Source organism: Nyctereutes procyonoides, unplaced genomic scaffold, assembly GCF_905146905.1.
Source record: "Nyctereutes procyonoides isolate TBG_1078 unplaced genomic scaffold, NYPRO_anot_genome, whole genome shotgun sequence".
In the NCBI taxonomy this organism is placed as follows: domain Eukaryota; kingdom Metazoa; phylum Chordata; class Mammalia; order Carnivora; family Canidae; genus Nyctereutes; species Nyctereutes procyonoides.
Genome location: NW_026575048.1, coordinates 17,394,604 through 17,419,512, shown reverse-complemented (window position 1 = coordinate 17,419,512; position 24,909 = coordinate 17,394,604).

Here is a 24,909-nt window from a genome sequence, read left to right as displayed (position 1 = left end):
AAAGAGACCCCTGGGAGTTTCAAGGAGGAGAAATGCCGAAGGGAACATGCACTGCTAAGTCACTAGGGCTTTGTACAAATCACCCAAGGAAGCAGACCAGGGAGCAAGACATCCAGCAACAGGTGTGAGGCTTATTGCTACTGGAAGTTAGAGGACTGTGGGGAGGCAGAAAGTTCCCCAGCTCAGAGTCCAACACAGAGATAAGACCTCCTGCAGACAAGCATGTGTGGAGGATGGTGATGAAGTCATGAATGAGTGCTCTGGTGGTCACTGTTTTGGCATGCAAAGGAGAGCCTTTCACCCTCAGCTCAGGGGTCCAAGGGGTGGGGGGCTCTGAATGGAAAAAGAACAAAGTAAACAGAAGAGGAGGTTGGTGAGTTTCTATGAGGGAGGGGCAGGCAGACTGTGAGCAAATACAGTTGCTCATGTGACCCTGGGTCAGCAAGAAGGAATAACGTGGGAGATTCTGTTAGGGACCCATCCTTAGTAAGAAGCTTGGGCAAGCAGACTCTTGGCAAATTGTGGCAGTTCCTTAATTGCAAACTAAGAAAATAGACCTGCTCTCTTAATAGAGATTCTCTGAGGTTTGTGAATACGGGGGTAACACACACAAGCATATATAAAATATTAAGGATTTAGAGATGAAAGAGAGGGTTACTCAGGATGGATGTGTAGCTTGGGATAAGGCATTTCACCTAAGACTTGATTCCCTTGTGTAAAATTGGGTCAAGGAGCCTCTCCTGTATCCTCAGACTTCAGAATAAAGTGGGATATACATAACCTATTTTGTAAATTTTGAAGTACTTTGTGTAAGTTGTGATTAATATTTTCATTGCTATTAATAGATTGACTTAAATTCATCAGAATTGCCAAAGCTCTATAACAACTTTTCTGTCAGAGTATTTTGTGGGGAAAGAATGAGTTGATTCCATTTTGGCCTTTCCTTTTGCTATATCTTATCTGTCCTCCTCTTCACCAAATTCCATGTTTGTACTTTCTCAATGGCTGTTCACTCATATGTCCACGTCACGCTGGCCTGTATATCCCCATAGATTCACTGAAATTGCTTTGGACAAGGTCACTAATGATCTTCTAATTGTCAGATTCCATAATAATAGTAACAATAATAATGAGGGTGCTAGCTAATGCTGATTGAGGCTTAATTGTGTCAGGAATGCTCTAAGTAATTTGCATATATTAAATAATTTAAGTTTGCACTACTTTGTGAAATAGGTACTGTTATTAATCAGATTTTAATAACAAGGGAACTGTGGGAGAGAGGTGTCCCTTCCATAGGTCATAGGATTGGAAAGTGGCAGAGCCAGGATGCAAACCCAAGCAATCATATTCCAACATCACACTTGTAACCATTACGTAATGCTATCTCCTCATTTGACTGCCCTCTGGTAGATGTGGATTTTCTTCCACTGACAAACTGATTGAGCATGGGGCTTTGAAAAGCAGAGTGGGTGGGTATGCTCAAGCAGGGGAACTGACAATTAGATGTAGCTCCCCTTGACATGGAGAAATGTGTGGCATGATCTAGGGTTGGCAGCCTTTCTGAAAGTCCTTGGTCTGGGGCTCTGACTGGATATATGCAGAAGGACTGGCTGAAGAGGTTGGCACCAGAGAGCCAGGTGCCAGCTAGGTGTGGGGATAAGTGATCAGCAAAGAGGATGGGTCAGTTTCTCTAGATCTAGGGCACAAGAAGGATTATAAAGATGGTCCACGTGGACCATGGTGACTTTTAAAGCCTCTTCATGGCACTTTGGAGGCTTCAAGATCTTTAATTTCCTGGTGCATAAGTGTCCCTACCTTTTCATCAGGCTCTATGCCTAATATCCTTGGTGGTCCACACATCTTCTGGTTAAAATGGCCAATGGGTGATTCTAATAAAGCAGACAGTACCCCCCCCCCCCGCCAATATCCTTGTTTGCTTTCTCTTGGCCTCCCTAGGGTAGAGTGAAGCTGGACGGAAAAGGCAGAACTTACTGAAGTTTGCCCATGAACATGACTGTATCCTACAGAGACGTGAGGAAAAAAAAGAGGGAAGAAAAAGTCACATTCTGGAATGCTGTATTGAGAAAAAACCCTCAAAAATGAAATAAAGTTTTAATCAACTGGAATACAAATGTGTTAGCTTGCCTGTTCTGGGATAAGTTATTTTTTCAGATGTACATAAAGCAATTTCGGCACTCATAAATTTGACAAGTCAAGACACAGTCCCTTAAAAAGCAATATTGAGTAATTTGCTTGTTATTTTACGGAAACCACTTAGTAACCATATAAAGTAAGTGAGAGTAGGGAGCATAAATATTCCCAGCACTCCTAATCAATGAAGAGAATCCCTAAGACAGCACTCGAGCGTGTCCTGGAACAGCCTTGTGTACATTGTCTGAGGGTGCGTGTACATTTGCATGTGTGTGTGAATGCAGGCATGAATGAGGAGAGCTTTGTTTGTGTAAAGACATTTTATTTCGTCGACAGAATGAAAATAAGTTGATCATGGCAATCTTGACTCTCCATGGCAAAGAAAGCTTTGATTGGTTTTTGTCTCCAGAATAGAACACATTGCGTCTCTGGAAATCTTATAGCTACTTAAATAATTTATTCAGATGGGTACCAACCAGGACCGTTCCTATTTTGGGAGCCTCATTTCTTCCATGAATTTCCCACCTCCCCCTGAAATCCATACCCCTGTTGGAAACATCACTGAGATGCTCTGCTAGTCCTATAGAAGCCCTCCAATCTCTGTTCCCTGGGCAGAGTCTCTAATTACCTACCATTATCCTTTCCTACTCTCTCCCTCTTAATAATACAACATTACCCCCACCCTGAGTTTTAGCTGGGAACATGGCCCACATCCACCCAGTTAGAGGCTGATTACTCAGCCTCCCTACAGTCTAGCTGTGGCATGTAATTAAATTTTGGCCAAGAAAGTGATAATGGAAGTGATGTATGCAAACTTCCAGACTGAGTATAATGAAGCTATGTGTCTTTCACTCTTTCTTTTCCTCTCCCCTCTGGCTAGGAAATGGAAATTGAAGCTGCTCCTTTGGACAGAGATAGAAGCTTCAAATTGAGGGTGGCACAGCTGCCCAACCTCTCTGGACTATTTGGTGGGAGAGAAATGAATTTCTATTTTATTTAAGCCTCTATATTTGGAGTCTCTTCATTAGAGCAATTTTACCGGGAACCTAAATAAGACATGGCCTAAAAGATCTTCATGTAGGACCCATTTGTGCCCTGCAGTACTCTGGTTGATATCTTCACCTAAAGCGCAGATCTACTTCCTGATGACAAGACAGAGCTGCTGTGTGAGTATGTGAGGGCAGAGCTCATTGTGGTTTGTTTAAACCATTATTGCTTGGAAAGCTGAAGGAATGGAATTGATTGCAGTAGCTGGGAGAACACCACCTAAAAATTCATAAACATCCATTTTATTGTTGCTGATTGTGTAACTTTTTATTTTGATATAATTTCAACCTCATACAAAACTTATAGAAAAGTTGCAAGAATATTACAGGAACTTCGGCAAAACTCCCTTTCAAATTTTCCAGCTGTTTCTACTGTATCCATTTACCTTGTCATTCCCCTCTGTGTGTGTGTCTATCAATATAATATCTTTTAAAAATTACTTGAGAGTAAGGGGACTGCCTTTCATGATATTGCACATTTTGAAAAACAGCCCAATTATTTGTAGAATGTTCCTCAATCATGATTCGATTTAGTTTGTGTATTTTGGGCAGAAATGTCATAGAAGTGATGTTGTACCTTCTCAGTGCCTCCTATCAGGAGTCAAGTGATGCCCATTTGATCTTTCTATTGTAAAGTCCCCCCCCCTTTTTTTCTTTATTAGTAAATAAGTGTGGGCAGCTACTTTGAAACCATGTAAATATCTTGTTACTCATCATACATTCATTACCAGTTTTAACATCCACTGATGATTTAATACCTAGGAATTTTAACATGGATTTACTTGGAGAAAGTATGTTGTCTCAAAAAGGGTTTAGGACTATCTAATGTGGAAAAATAAAGAGGTCTGGAGTCTATTTTCAATCAGTCAACTCCAGACCTTGATTTCCTGTTATGCAAAACAGATGCATGGAGGGGTGGTGTTCTTGGGTGAAATGGCTTCTATCTAGCTTTCTAAATTCAAGGATCTGGAGTTTGCAGACATAGGTACTCTGACTTCCTGGGGAGATGAGTTCTTTGAGGTGCAAAACTTCATATGCTTTATAGTATCTTTAGCATCCCAGGCTGTTATTCACTCAAGTTTCAGAAGTTTTCTACACTGGAGAAGTTTCTGCAGGCATTCTGAAATTCTGAAAGGAGTGACAAGAGCCAGACTGGGGGAAACAATCAGCATTCAAGGGGCCAGGATACCTACACTGGCACAGCAGGAAGACTCTGGAAGGGTCAGAATGAAAGTCCCGTTTGGCAGTGTTGCCAACTCTAATCTGCTTTGGGGCTTTCTTACCTTACATAGACATGAGTGGGAAGGCCCTTAGATCACCACTCACCTAAAGGCACCCTGAAAGAAGGACCTGTACCCAAAAGCCAGCACCCAACATTAGGTAGGCCCAGAGACAAGGCTCAGTGTTTATGAATGAGTAAGAGAAAGAACTCAGGAAGCTTCTAGCACCATCTGAGAAAGAATGACACTCTGGAAACTCAAGCTGTTTTCTGAAGCTTGGCTTCCTTATTGCTGACTTTTGATTTTCACAAATTTCTGCATTGTCCAATGGGGTTGAACATAAGATCACTCGGTTTATTAGCAGACAAAAAGGAATAGAGAAGCAGCTTCAACCAGCATGGCTTGTGGTCAGGCTAATGCTTAAAATCAACAGGGAGCTGAGCTGGTTCTGGACATCCAAGTCCTAGAAACACCCAAAAAAAAGAGAAGTTTTAAAGTATGGCTATTCATTCTTTGATACTTATCCCATCATTGGGTGGGACCTAGATGTGTCCCTTTGAATTTAGGTTGCCCAAGCCCACTTTGGTCAATACAGTATAGCCACAGTGACATTATGTAGTTTGGTGCTAAAAGGCCAGGTAGCTTCCCCCCTTGTTTTCAGGAAATCTTAATCTTGGAAACCCAAGATATCATGTAAGAAATTGGCTACCTTGGGACTGTCATGCTGTGAAGAAACCCAATCCCTATAGAGAGATCATATATCCATATAGTTGCTTTGGCTATAGTCAAAGCTTTAGCTTTTGGCTATGGTTGTTTAGTCCCAGCTAAGCCCAGCTTTTGGGTTATCTTGGCCCAGGTAGCAAACATATGAGTGAAGAAATCTCCACATGACTCCGGTCTTTGGTTATTTGAGAACTTCTCAGCTATTCGAATCTTCCTAGCTAAAATATCAAGTGTTGTGGATCAGAGACAATTGTACCCTTTCTGAATTCCTGATCCTCAAAATCTGTGAGCATATAACATGGATGTTATTTTATGTCATTTTAATTTGGGGTTGCCATGCAGCAGGAGGCAACTGGAGCATTGGCTCCCTTCTGAGTTGCCCTGAAGGGACTGTGTGACCTCAGGTGGGAGCCACTATGGATTCTAGCCTAATGCTTTATCTTTCTACTACTTGTCAACAAAATATATTTTATTTTAGTTTATTTTAAAAAATATTTTATTTGTCTGACAGAGAGAGAGAGAGAGAGCGCGCACAAGCAGAGAGAGAGAGGCAGGCAGAGGGAGAGGAAGAAGCAGGCTCCTCACTGAGCAGGGAGCATGATATAGGGCTCAATCTCAGGACCCTGGGGTCATGACCTGAGCTGAAGGTAGATGTTTAACCAACTGAGCCACCCAGGTGCCCCAACAAAATATATTTTAAATCAAAATATTATGATATGCTGAATGTGGTACGTCTCTCCTGTGTGCTCTGGGGGAGGGAGGTTATGACTCTTGTGGGTTTTTTTTGTAATGTCAGAAGCCCTGACACTTTAGCCTCATTTACTTTCTAAAGCCAACAAAGAACCATGACATGTTTATGGGACACAGATAACTTCCAAACTAAGTACTTTATAATAAGAAATGTCAGTTGTACTCTGCGTTTTCAGCTGTGAACCTGAAAAGGTGATGATGAAATGGATTCTATAGAGGGAACTGTATTTCTCTAGAGGCATGACTTACACATTTGTAGATGCATTCTGGAGTCTTCTGTCTCCTTGCCCTGACACTGAAGACTAGGTAAGTGGAGAGAGTGAGGGCTTGTGAGTAGTCTCTGTCTTGACTTGACAAATGCACTACAGTTGCTTTCTCTTGATGTATAATAGCCGCCAAACCCAAGAGGGGAGAAGAATCCTAAACACTCCTTCATCAATAAACCAGGAATTGTGCTAGATTTTGATGGTGGAACATTGAAGAAGGCAGGCACAGTTCCTGCCCTCATGAAGCTCACAATCAACCTATCAGGAAAGACAATGGATGGGAAATGTATAAGTTTGATGAATATGATAGCTTTGTGCTTCCCAAACTGTCTGTGACAAAGGACCTGTTCATTTTTCCTTTTTATCTATCTACCTACTTATCTGTACAGCATTTTGACTTCCAATCTGTTATGAATAGGTGTGTCCTACTACACATGATGAATACAGGTGAGCAATACAATCTATGCAAATCTGACAACACTCAGACTATTCTGCAAACTGTTCAAAAAAGAGGAGTCTGTAGATTTCCTCCTTGAATGTTGTGGCACTGCCAAATTACTATGCAGATTTTGACACATTTACTTTTAATGTCTGTATTTACCTCATTGCAGGTCATTGACAAGTAGATTACACACTGGCTCGAGTTCACAGACCACTCTTTGAGTAGCATAACTACAGACAGGGAGCAGTTCAGGAGGGCATCATGCTGTCATTTGCCCTTCTTCACGCATTTCTCAACAAAACTTAGAAAATTGGAGGGAGCTTTCTCATAATGTGCAGACTGTCTTATGTTCCAACTTCTTATTTCTTGATTTTAGGCTGATCACAGGAGAACTGATGATGAGCAGAATCTGGGAGTCACCACCTCTCCTCTTAGAATCTACTAGTTGCTGCAAGGGGTTGCAGGTTCCTTTCACGTTGTTTCTAGGGTCATTTAGTTCAGGGCCTGGGGGGAGGATGCAGACAGAGTTGACTTGAAGTATTGTAAGTTCTTACATACTTAGTGTTGATATCATGGATCTCCAAGGTGCAGTTTTCTTGGAAGGGTATAAGGAAGAAGTGACTCTTAAAATAGCTTTAAGTCACCCCCTTTATGAAATTCTCAGTGATATCATCTGCATTTTACAGGTAAAGAAAGAGTGTCATATTAATTAAGAAACTCTCTTGGGTGAACAGATAAGAAAAAAGGATTCTAAAATTCTGAATAGATTTTTTCCCCCAGGATTTTAAAAGCTAGAAAACAAAACCGCTTTCAAATTTTGGAGGAGGGTGGCTTTTTATGATCTAGAATTTCTTAATAAATATAACCATATATTTTATTTTATTTTAAAAAATATTTATTTATTTGAGGGAGAGAGAGTGAGCATGCACACAAGCAGGAGGAAAAGAAGGAGAGGGGAGGAGAATCTGAAGCACATTCTATGCTAAGCATGGAGCCCCACGTGAGACTTGATCTCAAGACCCTAAGATAATGACCTGAGCTGAAGTCAAGAGTGAGATGCCCAACCAACTTCTAACCAAGGGCCCCTAACTATATATATCAAATACTATAAATATATATATATTTATAAATGATTTCCTTTTGAAATTAAATAATCCAAAATGCAATGGATTATGTAACATCTAGGCGTAATATTGCCCTCAAACCATAGTTGCCTTTGTGCAAAATGAGGAAAAAAGTGCATTCCATTCCAGTCTCTACCTATGGACCTGACATGAGAGGACTGGCCTTGGGAGCATTCAGGGGCAAGATCTCTAGGGAAGAAAATGTGGACTCTCTACTTCTCATGTCTAATTTGGCCACAGAGCAGAATTTTACAAAATCAAAATGCAGGGAAATCAACTAATTGTTGACATCTTGCCAGCTGTGGAGTATATTCACTAAGGAATTAGAGCTGGCAAATAAAGTCCTGCTGCTTATGTCCAGATCTATTTGTCTGAAAAGAATCATTCCTACAAAAAAAAAAAAAATCCAAAGAGCAAACAACAGCAACATCCAACAAACTGAACAAGAAATATAAAAGCCACCCAATAGTCATTTCTCCTGCTTTTCCTTCAAAATACCAGTGTTTATTTAATAGACCCACAGTCCTAAGATGGAAACAAACAGATCAATCACTAGGGTGTTCTATTGTGCCCATCATCCTGACGTCTGTTGATGGTATTTATCTGAGTTTGAAAGTCATCACACGGGCACAGGTGCAGCTGATGTGGCATGACATTGGTGTTATATAAAGGGCTGTGAGTGACAGCATGAAGGTAGAGGAAATTATGCTTGAGTGCTCCAGGCAGCCAGCCCACCTCACAGCCCTCCTGCCACCCTCTGCCTTACCAGAGTCACCTCCTGGTCACAGTCACCATGTCTCATCATTGACTTCAATAGCAGTTGGCACTCTGCTTGCCTCTTGCTCTGCCTGTGGCTAAGACTGAGAGGAATATCTAATGGGCCCATCTTTTTCTGTTGGGATGAGCTCATTTTTGTGTCGCTCCTTAGCATGGAGCTGTGCTTATTTCTTAGACTAAAAATTTTCAGGGAAAGAGTCTGTTCATATCCAGAAGACAGAGGCTAGGGCTTGAGTTTTATAAGCTAAACAAAGCTCTCACACAAAGTAGAGACATAAGGACACTAAAGGATGTGGGTCTTCAGCATTTTAAACATGGATTTGTGAATGGAGGAGAATAACTATCTACCACGAGGAGCCACATCAAGGTGTGTGCTTTATGTAGCTTAAATAGATTAAATGTCACAGAAAGCTTGAGCTTGTCCAAGTATGCTGGTGGGCTGGTTGCTTGAGTTGAAAGCTACTCCTTAGGGATTTGGGCAAGCTCATCATGGACAATGGGCATAGTCAGCAACATCTTGGTGATGAGCAAATAGTTGCCATTTTCCCCGGGTCTCAGAATTAAAGCTATTATAGGAGAGTTCTAGACTCCTAAAATTATTGCAACTCAAATTCAATTTGTATCAACATCATTTTTCTTATCTATAAAATGGGTTGGCTTTGATGCATATAAAGGCTCACTAGGTAACTCACTAGGTTTTGAGGTTTTGTGAAACATGGTATGAGGTGGGTTGTATGTACACAAGCAGTTTGGGTGGGGGGTATGAATGGGGTTAGGTGTCCTGTAGGACCCTGAGAGGGGTACTGGAAATTTCATCTGGGCTGCTATATACATATTGTAAAGCTTGCCCACTGCCCGCCTTCAGGAAGACTTTTCTTGGGATCAAAACTCTTGATAGTTTTTAAAGTAGCATCATACATTCCTTCACTTAGTTATTCCCTCAATCATTGATTCTTGCATTATTTAATTCAGTAATTCAACAGATATTTACATGTGTAAACAGTTCATTAACCCTTCTCACAGAGATATGTATGGGGGCCCCCAGCTTAAGTTCTCTTGGAAGGTTTACGTATCCTGTTCATTCATTTGTTCATTTAATAACATTTTTACCCTCTGGAGTTTGCACCCTCCTACACAGCTCTTTAGAAGAACTCAAATTCTTTGCCTAGAATGTCTGGTGTACAGCTGGGATGATTCATGGCTGCTTAGGAGACACTTAAGCTGGAGGCTTTTTCCAGAGCCAGGCAGAAGGTTTGCCTCACAGGGTCCTCCAGAAGGATGGGTGTCTCTTTGCTTTGGAAGAGATACACTAGGAAAAAGGGCAATGTTTCCTGCCTTAAAAGCCTCTCTCTAGATATTTGTAGATATATCTGTGACCTGTGAAAGCATGAAGCAGGAGAAGCAGAGTCATTGTGTCATTGAGTTAGCTTTACCACTGTTAATCACCCACCCTTATTATTGTCCACCTCATGTTATCAAATCCTACTTCCCTATTATTTTCTTGGTACTTGATTCTTTGGACTTCAGCTCACATTTGCCTCTCCCAGGAAACTCCCTGATTATGGCAGATTGATTATGTATGGCCTTTCTGAGCATCACCATCCCTTAGTATTTGTCTGCATATTTCATGGAGACTTCATAGGTCATAGAGGACATATTGTCTCTCTCTGTCTAGACTTCGGTCTCCTTGGAGAGCAAACATTAAGTGCTGTCCCTCTTTTTCTATTCTTGAACAGTGGACACATTGTTCCATGGCACTACTGACTTGATGATACTTCAGTGGGGCAGGTAGGTAGTTGGGTTACACTCAGAAGTTACTTCAGGGGGCTTTCTGTACAGGTAAAACCTTAACCCCTGTGGCAGTAAGGCCCATCTTCTGCTGTTTCCATGCTATATGTTTCTTGTTACTGGTGCCCTGAGGGCTCCTGCCGTATCTCCCCAGATTTTCCTGTAGGTACTTTGCATATGTCAATGTGCCTGCAGACACTGCTCTGCTATGATGTCACAATTGCAACTTGATGAGAGCAATTTTCCTAAATGAAACAATCCTGGTGATTAGCTCTAGTTCTCTTCTGCCAGCCAGTACAGCTGGGATGGGCTGCAGTGTCTACACACACACATATGCACGCACACACAGAGCCTGAGGGTCCAGTTTCCTGGGTGCTCTAGGAGCCACCAGAGCTCCCTCTTAAGCCCTCCCTCCCTTCCTGAGTTAACAGCAGTGTCCCAGATACATGCATAACAGGTTTCCAATTTATTTCTTTTCAACAGCCCTTGGCAAACATTTCTTCCCCCCCTTTCTCTTTTTATTGCTTGCCTTTACTTTATCTGCTAAATCCCTGCTTGTGGGTCTCCAGCTGCCTTTATAGCACCTGGCCTTGTTAATATCTCTGTGTTGTTGCAGTTGCTGCCCTTGGGGTCTTAATGAGGAGCAGGTGGATATTATCAGGTCACTTTCAGGAAAGAGGATAGGAAGGGAACCTATTACCAACCAACACATTATATAGGTTATCTCATTTAAAACCATCCTTGTGCAGTAAACATTATTTCCCTTACTTTATGATGAGAAAAACTATCCCCAGGAAAGTCCCTAAATATCATTCTTTTGAAATTCCCTATAAGAGTCAATCTCTCTTGTGTTCAAGTTCTTTCAATGGAGTCCTAGGATCTAATGTCGAATAAAGATCACGTTCCTTAGCCTGGTATTCAAAATCCCTTATGGCTTGGCCCTCATCTATGTTTTCTGTCTCATTCCTCACTACTTAACATTCAGTCATAATCAAATTGACTTTTTCACTCTTCTGCATAAGTACCTGACTCTTCTCCACCTCCATACCTTTGCTCCTGCGATTCTCCCCTTTACAATGCTCTCCTCAAACTATTTTTCCCACATATACAGATTATGCTTAACATTTAAGAAGCAGCTCAAACATCACAGGCTCTGTGTCTCTGCCTCTCTCTCTCTCTCTCTCTCTCTCTCTCTGTGTGTGTGACTATCATAAATAAGTAAAAATTTAAAAAAAAAATCACAGGCTCCACGTAGACTTAACTAACTTCCCCAGTTGGAAGTAATTGTTCCCCACTCTACCAACCATGTCAACTAACCTGCATCTCTCCCCTACTAGTATTCCTTATCATGGGTCCGTCTGAAGCTGTGATCTCTTTGAAGGTGAGAATCACCCTCCGGTTTTAATTTATCATTTCACAATATGGGCAGGACAGTGCCTTTCTCAGAGTTGATGCATTAAAAAAATAGTGTTGGATTGATGATTTGGGGAAAGTCACTTCATTTTCTAACTACCATCTCCATCTGTGGTTAATAACTAGTACTAATTAAGATATTTCTGACTAAAACTTATAAAAAAAATCAGTGCTAAATGATTAGGTTCCGGAAATTTTGCTTAATGAGGCTAGTTCTTTCATACTTCCCAAATAGTTTATCTTCAGTGACTATCTTTGAATTTGGTTAAGTGGATATGGTTCTCCTTTAATGTAAATTTAAAGTTTCACAATAGTCAAAAATTCTTTCCTTCAGAATAGGACATATGCAAATCAGGTTTAAAGTAGGCTAATCCCTTTATCCATAGACAATTGGTTATGCAAAAATATACACATGAAATATGAAATACGCTTACTGGAGAACTTGTTTAGTATTAACTTACCTCTCTTGACCTCCATTTAACAATTCATTTAATCAACAAACATTTATATGTGTAGTCATATATCTTTCCTAAGTTTCAGACCTGCATATTCAATTAACAACAGCTCTGTTGGAACCCAGGAAACCTAAAATTGAATTTATAATCCATACCCCTGTCCAACCACGAAGTCAAGCCACATACGACCTGCCGAGATCATATAGCAATGCCCACCCATCTCCTTAGTGAATCTGGTAATTATCCTCTATATTTCCTCTTACCTCTTTTTCCTTAATCCTTCCCAACCAACCAAGTACCTAGTATTATTGATTATCCTGCAGAAGTATCTGTAATATAGTGCCGTTTTTCTTTACCTCCACTGCTACTGAGTGTAGCTTTTTTGAATAAAAAACAAAGAAATGGCTAATTGGCCAGTATCTTCAACAATAAACAAAGTATTCAGTGTCTATGATGTCCCGACAACATACCAGGTCATTTATGGATGCTATCTCATTTAACACTCACAAAAACCCCTTAAAAGGAAGTAATTTCAAACAAATTTCTTCTTAAAAGAGGAGATTAAGACTTACAAAGTTGGGCTGCCTAACGGTTCATGACTGGGTAGGTGGCAAAATGGGATTTAAAGTGAGTCTCTGAGACTCTGAAGCCTAATCTCTTTTGCTGTGCAATATTGCCTCTCAGGGAAGAAAATGATAGTTTTGATTAAAAACATTCATCAGTTTGTTCAGCAGGTCTTTTGAACATACATATGTGCTTGGCTTTGTATTAGGCTGATGACACGGTGATACAGTCTTAGAGGGGCTTCCAGGGACATCAACAGTGGCTAGGCTGTGCTTCTGTTACAGATAAATGGAATGTCTTGGTCACTTTGAGAACACCCATCGTCCTGCTCACTCACACCACTTGCCTACTGATAGGTGGCTCAGGGCTCTGCTTTGTGTCCTTCCCTTCCTCATCCCAAGGCCCAGAATGATGGAGCAGCTAAGTTCTAGAATATTGCTGGTTATCTTGACAGTGGGAAAATAGAGTTTGGGGGAGCAAGTGCTACTCTTAACGCTTCTAACCATGAGTGTTGTCATCTGGTTTGAAGCACATTCTTCACTGGCCAAAGAGAGCCACAAGCAGGAAAGCAGGAAGGTATAGGGGAGGCAGTAAATACTGCTGAACAGAAACACAGTTTACCACAGGTAGAAAACACATAAATATGTAAAGGCAGTCACCCACATACTACTGGAAGAGGAAGCTTTAGTCTCCTTTCCCTTCTTAAATGTCCTGAAAAGGAAAACTTGCTAAAATGCCTGATAATTTTTCAAGGCATTAACTCCTGCTGCCCTGAGGTAATGAGACTGGGATAGAGCTTATCCTTAAGGAAAGAGCTAGCTTGTGTCCCTTTCATTATATTCCACAATATTCGATAGAAGTGGCAAACCAAGGTGGCACCTTCTTTGGTGCCCAGCCATCCCTTTTTTTCTCCTTGGTCAGGTCTTCTTTATATGGCTGATAAGATGATTCTAGGTGGCTAAGTTTAGGCTTCACAGAGATGAGGGGGCACTGTGAGGCTTAAACCAAACTCACCCATTTTTGAGGGGAGCTCAGCACTGGACAGTGAGCCTGAATTCAGCACTGGGACACTCTCTGAGCCAACAGTGGAATAATACTTTGTTACCCATATGGCTACAGTTCTTTGAGACTTGTCTCTGTCAGATTACCATTGGGGAGAAGCCCTGATTAATAGGATTCATTTTTTTTCTTTTTTGGACTCTTGCCTTAATACCATACAATTCCCATCAGTATTCTAAAATGTGCCTATGGAAGCATACACACATTTTATGGATACAGAGGAAAACAAAATGACCAATATATCTTTCAGGTATATAGGGAAGGGAAGGATGAGTTTCCTAGGTCCTGAAGAATGGGAAGAAGGAGCAGGGTAGAAGGAGCCACAAACATACAAGAATCAAGAAAGAGCATAGTATCCTAGGTGGATAACATGAGAAGATACTGGATTAATAACAAAGGCTTTTTGGTGGGATTTATCAAAAACAGAAGCTGGAAAACCGGACTATTAAAGGTGCTAGATGATAAAAATCTTAAATCTTTTTTTCTTTTTCACTTCAAAATTGCTAGTACTTATTATGCTATCTAGGATAGAATATTCAGGGAATGAATTAGTGAATGGAAGAATAACAAGTATCAAGTGTATAGGTTATTTACTCTACATGGGCATGAGATCATTATAACTCTGCATGGACTCATTATAGTCAATTAGTATTGGTATGCCCATAGTAAAGATAGGAAAACTGAGGCTTAGCAATATTAATCTTTTGATGTATTATGCATCTATTGAGATACCTTTGGCTGCATGTAAAGGTATATTTGTGAGATAATAAATAAAAAATACATATATTGGTCTCTGCTCCAGTTCCTGACACAGAGCTCCAAAAACCCTGATAATTTTCTAAGTGATAAGAGCACCAGGGCCATCTCGTGTTGTGATATTTGGTCTTTGACTCTGGTTCCTGACACAGAGTTTCTGAATCCCTTGGAATTTTTGGTGGAATGGTAGTGATTTGGTTCTAATGAGATGACTCTCAGGGGGCTCCCATTTCAGGACTGCTCATGAGAAAGACCAAACCATGTTTAGAATCTTAGAATTTTCAGCATTCTCTGCCCTTGTCCAGAGAAGAGAGAAGGGCTAGAAATGGAGTTGGCAATTAATCATGCCAAGTGAGGAATACTCCATAAAATCCCAATAGTAGGGAGGATTTGGAGAGCTTTCAGGTTGAAGTGTTTTTGTAAGTTCCATGAGCCATTCTGTAAATCAGTCAAATGCAAGGAAAGGTCATTATAATCTCTGACCACAGCCAGGGGATAACCGGGGCTTGAACAGATGTCTGTAGGGAGTGGCAGTTCTGTGGGACTGAGTCCTTAATGTGTAGGATCTGACATTGTTTCTAGATAAATAGTGTCAGAAAGTGCCAGATGCACTTGTCTAAAGAAGTCTCAAATAATGACAAAAAAAAATGACATGTTTATTATTTCTTATGAAAAGAATTATGGTGGTATTCCATCCAGGGTTAATTTTTCAGCTCCCAGGCCCTTTCTACTCTTCCATTCTTGGCCCTTGCTTTTTCTCCCTGTGATTACAAAATGACTGCCACAGTTCCAGACATCACATGAACCATGATGATGTCAGCTGACAAAAAGGGAACCGTGATGATGTCTGCATGTCCTTCTTAGGAAAGAAAATCTTCTTAGCTAACTATCTTTAGAAAAATATCTCATTAGGCTCTTTGGTGTGGCCACGAGAGCATAATCTATTTGTAAATAGCAAAACACAGAGCAATACATGGCTCTGTTTATGGTGCTAGGTAAAATCTGGGGTTGGCGGGAGCAGAGAAGTATGAGAGAGAAAGGGAAAAGAGATGAAAACAAAAAGAACAGTGAGCTGAGTGACATTACAGGGGATCTGGGAGGCTGAAGAAAGGTTTTGAGAGTTTAAGATGTTTTTAGTTTTGAAATTTAATGTCTTTATATTTCTGTCTTCTATAATCCCTCCATTTTCCTTACTATTCTCTAAAGACTGAAGCATATGTAAATTCTATCTGTTTGTGTTGGAGACAAAGTTGAGAAAAGGGACCACATTCCCTGGCCTTAGTTGGTTTAAAGCTCTGAATTTAGAATAATTCTGGGAAGATTTAGGATTCACTAAATTAGATTTAGGAACTTGAGGATATGCACTGAAAGTCATCAGAAATCTTGAGGAAGACGTTGGAACTTCCATAGGCTATGAGATAGAGCCCTGGGATGATTTTATTTAATTTTCAGAAGACAGGAAGGCCTCATGACATGTGGGTCATATACAAAATGTTGCATTAAGTATTCCTAAATGTCAGTCTTTGCTCATATTTCTGATAATTCCCTATGTATAAATTCCCATAAGAGCAATTACTGGTCTAGAGGTTGTGGACATATAGAAAGCCCTAAAAATGCATTGCCATTTTCTGTGACAGGGCTCACTTCCCCATGCCCTTGCCAACATGGCAAGGTATTGTGATGTTTCAGAAACTTTGAAGGTTTTAAGTGCCTGGGCACTGACCCTGAGAAAATGTCCATGTTTTCTTCTGCAAATCCCTGTCCACCTGCAGCCCCAACCAGTATCTCTTGTCTGGGGTTTTTTGATTATATCCCCTATCCGGAAGGGGCAGAAAATGTGTGAGTAGGAGGAAGGAGGGAGCATGGGACAAATGAAGGATCCAGGATAGTTTGTGTCTAAGAAGGATGAAAGTAGGGGATCCCTGGGTGGCTCAGCGGTTTAGTGCCCAGGGTGTAATCCTGGAGACCTGGGATCGAGTCCCACGTCGGGCTCCCTGCATGGAGCCTGCTTCTCCCTCTGCCTGTGTCTCTGCCTCTTTCTTTCTCTGTGTGCCTCTCATGAATAAACAAATAAAATCTTTTAAAAAAAAAAAAGAAGGATGAAAGTAATAAATGGCTCAGTCTTAAAGGAAACTAGCCCGTTTTGTGAGAAATTGCATTTCTGAGAAGGATCTTTAAGGCTGAGATAGATATGTTAACCCCAGACTTGAGGTTAGATGCTGTCTCTAAAGGGTCTTCTAATTCCCTACCTCCAACCATCTCTAGTGTCTGCAAGCTACACGCATACTACAGTCCTGTGCCACTTTCTGAGGTTACAAAGCTATTGTTTTGTCCTGAAAATGCAGATTGCATGGTAAGATTTCATCAAAGCTCATTCCTCCTGAGTAGCTTTGAGGGTAGGACCCAGAGTGCCAAGGAGTAGGGTGAAGGACTCCTATTTCACTCTTAAGGACTCCTTTAGCACTCTTCCTTTTTAGAAGAAATTCATTTTTGCCTTTGGCCACTTGGATTAAAGACAGATCTACTCACAGGAAGCAGAATCCAGCACAGCACTAGAGGCCTGGGCTGTATTTTGGCTCCAGGGGAGAAACCTAATGACGGATAACACTGGGAAAAATTAACTGATCAGGTGGTATTTTATTTCTTTTCTACATCTGTTGCTGTATGAGTGCCGTGTGCATCTGGGGGACAGAGCAGGGCATGAGAAAAGCTGCTGGGCACCAGATAACTGGAGGTCCTTCTGCAGAGAATTTCCCTGTTTCCTGTGAGGCAGTCCTCAGAGGAAGTTCACCCAGCTTCAAAATCCAGTTTGTGAAAATTCACTTAAAGTTTGGGTGAGATTTGGGGATTATTCATTTTAGGATATGCCACTACTGATATGTCGTCATGTTTATAATCACCATCTTCTCCATTTCTCTTAGAAACATAGAAGCCCAGAGTTAATTTACAAACAACTGGCGCTTCTGTTCCTCAGTCCATGATGACCAAGTAGCGTGAGGGCAAGAACCTTCCTGTCCATTCACCTGCACAACCCTAGTGTTCTTACAAGGAACCAATGAATGAACACATGCACAGATGAATAGTGTAATAGCATTATTCAGGCAAGGTGTCTCTTTTGTTTCATTTAACTTTGATTGTTTTCCTTTTCAATTTTAGCTCTCCACTCCCCTTGCCTAGGCACGCTCTCCAGTGGATGTAATAAATGTCCTCCCAATTCAGATTCCATGGTGATTTATACATCTCTGGGGCCTTAATAAAAACTTTTGATATGTATATTTAATTCATATAAATAATATTGATTAAATCCCTCTCTTTTTACTTATTATCCTCATGTTATTCTATCCAAAACTAGTTGATGATTTCTGACTGTTGCCAAGTATTTCACCATGAGCTTATACCATGTATCCTGTAACTATTTTCTAGTCATGGGCATCTGGGTTGCCCTCAGCTTCCTATTGTCACAAATAATGTGGCCATCCTCATAAATGTCTCCTTGTGGACCTATGAGAGGGTGACTCCCGGATATCCACTCAGGGATGGCATGACTTGGGGCCATGGTCTATGCATATGTTTAATTTCACTAAATTTTACTGGATTCTCTCCAGGAAGACACCAGCAGTGCATGAATATTTCTATTTGCAACATTTTGTTTTTCCTACTTATCAATTTTTTGCTTTGCAAAGTGATACTCACTGATAACTACTGGGTGCGAGCATCTATTATTAGCTCTTGGATCCCCTCTGAGGTGCCTATTCTTATCCTTTGTCTATATTGTATTGGATTTGTTATCTTTTCTAGATGATTTATAGAAATTCTTCATGTATCTAAATAGTAATTCTTTATTAATATCTTCTTCCAGGCTTTTCTTGTTATTGACTTTGCAGAGTGACATTTGAGGTACAGGAATCGTTTTTTGTTTAGATTTTCCCTTCATGGTTTATGTATTTTGAGTTTTGTTTAACAAAGCCTTTCTCACTATAAGGTAAATACCTGTCCAATCTTACGTAAATATATGTTCTACTACATTTCCTCTGTTAACTTAATACTATTGCCTTTCACAATGTTTTCTTAACCCACATATATGTCTGAAAGTGGTATATGACAGACACAGCATCACAAACCAATGAAAAAATGAATAGATCATTTAGTAAGTGTTGGGAAGAGTTAGCTCGTTTTGATAAGAAAAGAAACTCCAAGCGGATTGAAGACCTGTCTCCTTTTCCGTGTGTATTCTATCTTCTACTATTGGTTGTTCCATTCGTTGTCTTTTTTTATAGTGTATATTGTGTTCAGATATCTCACCTCTCTCTAGAGCTCACCTTATATACACTAGGGACCTAGCTGCTTTGACTAATAATGCCATCAGGATGGAGGCACAAACCTTAGGTCCTAGATTGTTCCTCGTGGCATGTTTAGGAAGATGTAGAGGCATCGGTGTTGATATTTATGCTTAATCATCCCTTGTACTCTTTCCCAGAGAATTCCCCATGCTCCCTATTCCATGGTATTCCCTGCCCACTGTGGTAATGTGTGGGCTGGTTAGGGAGATATAAGCAACTGCATTCCTGTGTTAAACCTTGTGTGAAAACAAGCCAGGAAATTATATGCTGGAACCATACTGGGGTTCAGAGTGGGATACTAGCTCTTTCCTCATTGAGTCCTGGCCTGCCCCATTGTAGGCCTCTGCCCAAATTCAACTACTAATCTTCTGTCTTCCTGGACACTTCACACACACTTTGCTTAGTTTTTAAGTACCCACCCCCCCTTAAATGTACAAGCTTCTTTTTTCTCTTCTGGTGTCTTCATAGTTGGTTGGGGAGGGTGCCAGCAGCCGGTATTTGTTGGCCACGAGGTTAAGAACTGGAAGCCTGTCAGAAACTATCTCACTGGGCATCTGATATTGGAGATTTGTGCATGTCAAGAATAACTGTACAATGCTTTATGAGATTTTACTATATTTGTTTTCTTCAGGTTGCATTTGTCATCTTTTAAGTTAAAAAAAACCTTCCGATATTTAGTCTTACTTGTTGGACACATGATTATAACAACAGGTTTGTTGAAAGTAATAATGTCAAACTGAAGAGTAATCTCCATGAAATTCTGTGTACTCATAATTAATCATTAATTTGGTCACTGAACATCTTTGTAAGAGCAGTAGTTTCTCTTATTTTAAAATGTGGAAACCAGGGCAAAGCTGCAAGTCACATTCTCAAAACCATAATAGATATTGGTGTGACTTCCTGAGACATAATTGTGGAGGTCTCTGTTAAAAACCTTGTATTTCAATAATATGCCACGGGGTCTCTTGTCTTCATCTTGCAGCCACCCTGGTTCTATTTTTCAGGCTGATGGAAACTGTATTCGACATGTAGCTTTCAGTAGGAAGGATCAACCCATTGCCTGTATCATCCCCACTTAAGGTAAGTTGTGTGGGGAAAGAGCCTAGGAATGGAGACCCATAGACATGGCTCCCAGTCATGGAAGTCACTTTTAGCCGGTGGCCATCTGAATGCATGATTTTAGGCTAGTTTATTATCTTCTCTGGGACTTACATTTCTGATCTGCTAATGAGGAAGCTGACTTGATACATGTCCCTTGTCACTCATCTCTAAGGAGTTTAGGGAGTCTTTGATTGGGGGTGGAGGGTCAGGCAGTCCCTGTCTTCCATCCAGAAGAAATGAATTTACTTCCCTTCCAGAAAATCTCAGCATCAGGCAGATGCTAAGGCTGGGATTCCTTTTGCAGTTGTGTGCCTAGCATGCATTAGGAACAGTCTATCCCTAGGTTTCTCCAATTTCTGCCCCAATTGCTTTACCTCTCTTCTTTCCTGCCTACACCCTTTGTAGCCACCATATAGCTTCCAGAAGCTGCTTTTGCACATGTGCAGCCTGGCACAGGGCCATGCCCACAGAAGGTGCTCATGCAATATCAGCTTGCAGTGTGCTCATCTATCCCATTTTTACAGCTTTAATCTATTATTATCAACTCTATCAACACCTGGGCAAGTTTTCTTCCTTAAAATCCAGGCAGATGTTAACCTTCTAATGTTCCTCTTGTTGCGGAAGAAGCTTGAATGGGATAGGAGGAGACTGGATGATATCCAACCCTGGATGGAAGGAGGGGAAGGGGAGCAGAAGTGAGCAGAAAGCCTGCCCCAGGCAGAGAGCCTCTGATGCTGGTAATCAGCAGGGAATAAGTGGAAATCTTAGCATTCCAGTTTTTTGAGTAATGGCTGAGCTCCTGTTGGGGCCCAGGTGACTGATCCCTGTCTGGAGGCAGCAGAGACGTAGAGGAGATCTTTAAAACTGCGCAGCAGACGGCCACTCCATGGGAGTATCCATTTTGACAAAATAGACTGTGGATTTGTCCGAAGAACTCAGGCAGCAGGGATTGTGGCCTCCTCCCTGGTCTCATGCTTGAAGACTTTTTCTCCCAGTAATGAGAGTGCCGAGCGAGCAGGCCTTTCCCCGACAGTGCTGGCAGCAGGACAACTTGTGCCCGGGATGGATTTTTCTTCATTGATTCTAATCTTCTTCCTGACTGTCTGTCTTGGCTGCTTTGACATATTGAACACTGAATAGTCCCTGAGTAATTCTTGAACATTTGGGGATCGTTTTTATTTTTACAAGACAGTAGAATCCAATGGAGTGATTTATACATGTACTAGAAGAAAATGAAGAAAAAAATAGCAAAGTGGTTTCATTCTGGGAATAAACACGGACTCAATGACGATTAAAAACCACACCAAACAAAAGGTCCGCACCCAATTTTCAATAATTCCATAATTTTGTAAGGATACACAGAATCATGTAGAGATGAACAATAACGGATAAAGGGCTTTCACAGCTGTGGCTTCAACCATGATTGATGAGAAAATGCTACTGAAGGGAGAAAAGGAAAATGAATATTTATTAATGGAATAAAGTGTCGGGGGCTTAAAATCTAAGGAGATCCATCATTTCATATTCAAGGTTGGATGCATTCAAAACAGAAGGTTCAATACACTGGCCCCATAGCTGAGCGGTAGACCAGAAAAATTCACAGGCACTGCCATCGTTTGGACCATGGGGGACTTCCTGGGGATGTTATTCCCATTTCAGCCCCCATTAACATCACCTGAACAGGGCAACATTACATGAGTTATCACTCCAAGAATGCTGTGACAACAATTGCCTTCACATTTTAGAACACCCAGAGCTATGTGGTCTGGTCATTCACCCAGAAATTAATATATCATGTCTGCATACTTTCTCTGTATATGGTAGTTATGGCCTCTGTGCTGACAGCTTGGAAATTATTGGTAAGATTTTTTTTCTACCATGACTTCATCAGTTCTCCCTTGTACCTTATAAGGGCAATATTTAGCCAACCAATAGTACCTCTTCAAATCTCCTTGCATATTTTCTCCCCATAGAAACTCTACCCTGTGCTTGTTCTCTTTAGGTTGGTCAATTAGTTAAAACTCAAAAAAAGGCTGTTTCCTTTTGGTGAAATGTTACTCACCTGACCTTAACATCTTTAAAAAAAATTAAAATCGGAAATTCAAGGAAGGCATTGTGGATCTCTTTTGTGATGGTATTATTTCTCCATGTAAGCAGCTTGTTCAGACAATTAACAATAGTGATATTGTGCCTTGTTTTGACAGAGAAGGAGAAATTGATTGATGGCATTTAACTGCCTTAATTTAACTTAAGGTATTGAAGTTGTATTGGAAATTTTCAGTATGTAGATTTCAGCAGGTGGGTATCCCCCAACCCTATCACCCCTATCCACATAACTATATGCACACAATGTCCTCAGCTCCCTAGACTTCTCTTGGGATCTATATTACTTTATTATAGAATATGGCAGTGGTGGCTTATTGGTCCTATAAATCCATCTACACTGAGCTTTTGAAATCACTGTCCTGATAGATAGTCTGAGTCTTTACACTGTCACACTTGTGTTATTTCTAGATATCACTTCTAGGTGGCAAATCTTGGACTGCAGGTGCTGGCTTATCCTGGTTGGTTGTATATGTTATACCAGAAGAAAAGTTGCTATTCTATTAGACAGTGTTTTTCAATTTATTTTAAACCGTTGATTCTACTAAATCCTTAGCAATAGATGTGAATGAGTTATCTCTATTGGCCATCTTTGGGAGAAGGCCAAGAGAGTATAAATTTTATTGTTATTTCTTTTAGGTCATGTATACTTCCCACCTCCCAAGACGGGGAAGTTTAGTCTGCAGAAAAGGTCCAGACTGGAAGTAGATCCCCAACAAATATTAATGGGTTAACTAATTAGTATGGTTTGTTATTTGGACAAAAAGCAATATTGGAGTTCTATTCTATCAGGGAAAGAAAAGATTCACATCTACTGATAATTATGTAGCAATGGCCAGAAGGTATGTGTTCAGGGAGGCTGCAAATCTCAAAGGATATAGTTGAAAAAGCCTCTGAGTTGAAAAAAAAAAAAAAAAACAAAACATGTTCTCTTCAGAGAGTTGTTTTGAGTGGCTACAAATAGGATATTGGGCAAATGAGCAAGAATGTTGAGCGATGAAGCTAGAAAAGAAAAGGTAGGGGCAAGACCCAGAATATTCTGGTAGTTTCTGGCTAAAGACTTCCAATTGGGTCCTATAAGAAATGAAGCATTAAGGATCTATGAGACCAAATTAAACAAACAATGCCTGATCAGATTTGCATTTTAGAAAGGTAACAATAATCATAGATGGAAGGTGGTGATAGTGGAGGAGGGAAAAATCGTAGAAGATTATTTCCATAAACTAAGGCAAAAGCCATATTGTTATGGACTTAGTTGTGTCTCCTCAAAATTCTTATGTTGAAGCCCTATTGAGGTACGTCAGAATGTGTATTTGGAGATAGGGTCTTTATATAAATACTTGCGTTAAATGAGGCTGTTAGGATAGGTCCCATTCACTCTGACTGATACTTTTTTTTTTTTTGAAGATTTATTTATTTATTCTTGAGAGACACACACACAGAGAGGCAGAAACATAGGTAGAGGGAGAAGCATGCTCTTTGCAGGGAGTTCGATGTGGGACTCGATCCTGGATCCTGGGATCACACCCTGAACTGAAGGCAGACACTCAACCGCTGAGCCACTGGCATCCCTGACTGATGCTTTTAAAGAAGAAGTTAGGACACAAGAGACACACCAGGCAGGGCATGCCCAGAGGAAAGACCATGTGAGGGTAGCCATCTGCAAGTCAAGGAGAGAGACCTTAAGGGAATCCAAACCTGCTGACACCTTGATCTTGGACTTCCAGCCTCCAAAATTACGAGAAAATAAAATTATGTTATTTAAGCTGCCGAGTCTTTGATATTTTGTTATGGCAGCTATATTAGTCGGAGTTCTCTACAGAAGCAGAACCAACAGGATATATCTATTTACCTATCTACTTATTTATTTTAAGGAATTGGCTCATATAATTATGGAAGCTAAGAAGTCTTTGTAGCTGGCAAGATAGAGACCCAGGAGCGCCAATGGTGTAATTCCAGTTTGAGCCCAAAGGCCTAAGAACCAGGAGAGCAGATGGTTCAAGTTCGAGTCCAATAGCCAGCAGATTTGAGATCCAAGAAGAGCCAGTGTGTTTCAGTTCAAGTTCAAAGGCAGGAAAAACCTGATGTCTCAGACGCTTGGATGGTTCAGTGGTTGACCATCTGCTTGCAGCTGAGGTCGTGATCCCGGGGTCCAGGGTTGGAGTCCCTCATCGGGCTCCTTGCAGGGAGCCTGCTTCTCCCTCTATGTCTCTGACTCTTTCTCTGTGTCTCTCATGAATAAATAAATAAATAAATCTTAAAAAACAAAACAAAACAACCCTGACATCTCACCTCAATCAGTTAGGCAGGAGGAGTTCAACCTTATTTGAGAAAAGGTCACTCTTCATGTTTATAAAGGCCTTGAACTGATTGGCTAAGGTCCACTCATATTGGGGAAGACCATCCACTTTACTCCGTCTGCTGCTTCAAATGTTAATCTCATCCAAAACCAGCCTCCAGGACACACCCAGAATATGACTAAATATCTGGGCACCCCATGGCACAGTCAAGTTGACACATAAAATTAAAAATCACAGCAGCCCCAGCAAACTAATACATGTAGCCATGGTCAAGAGAATATGCAAGAGGAGATGGGGTTGAAAAATATTCTAAGTGAAATCATAAGGACTTGGTGACTGATCGGATGTGAGAAGTAAAGTCAGTAATGAGTCAGTATTCCGATCCCAGATGATGGAGTGGGAGATGTGCAGGGAAAACACAACACAATGCACACCCACACATACACCCTCCTATACACCAACCTCTATTAGATATGCATAAAATTAAGGGGTAAATTGAGCTTTAATCACTTATCCAGACTTTGCCATTCT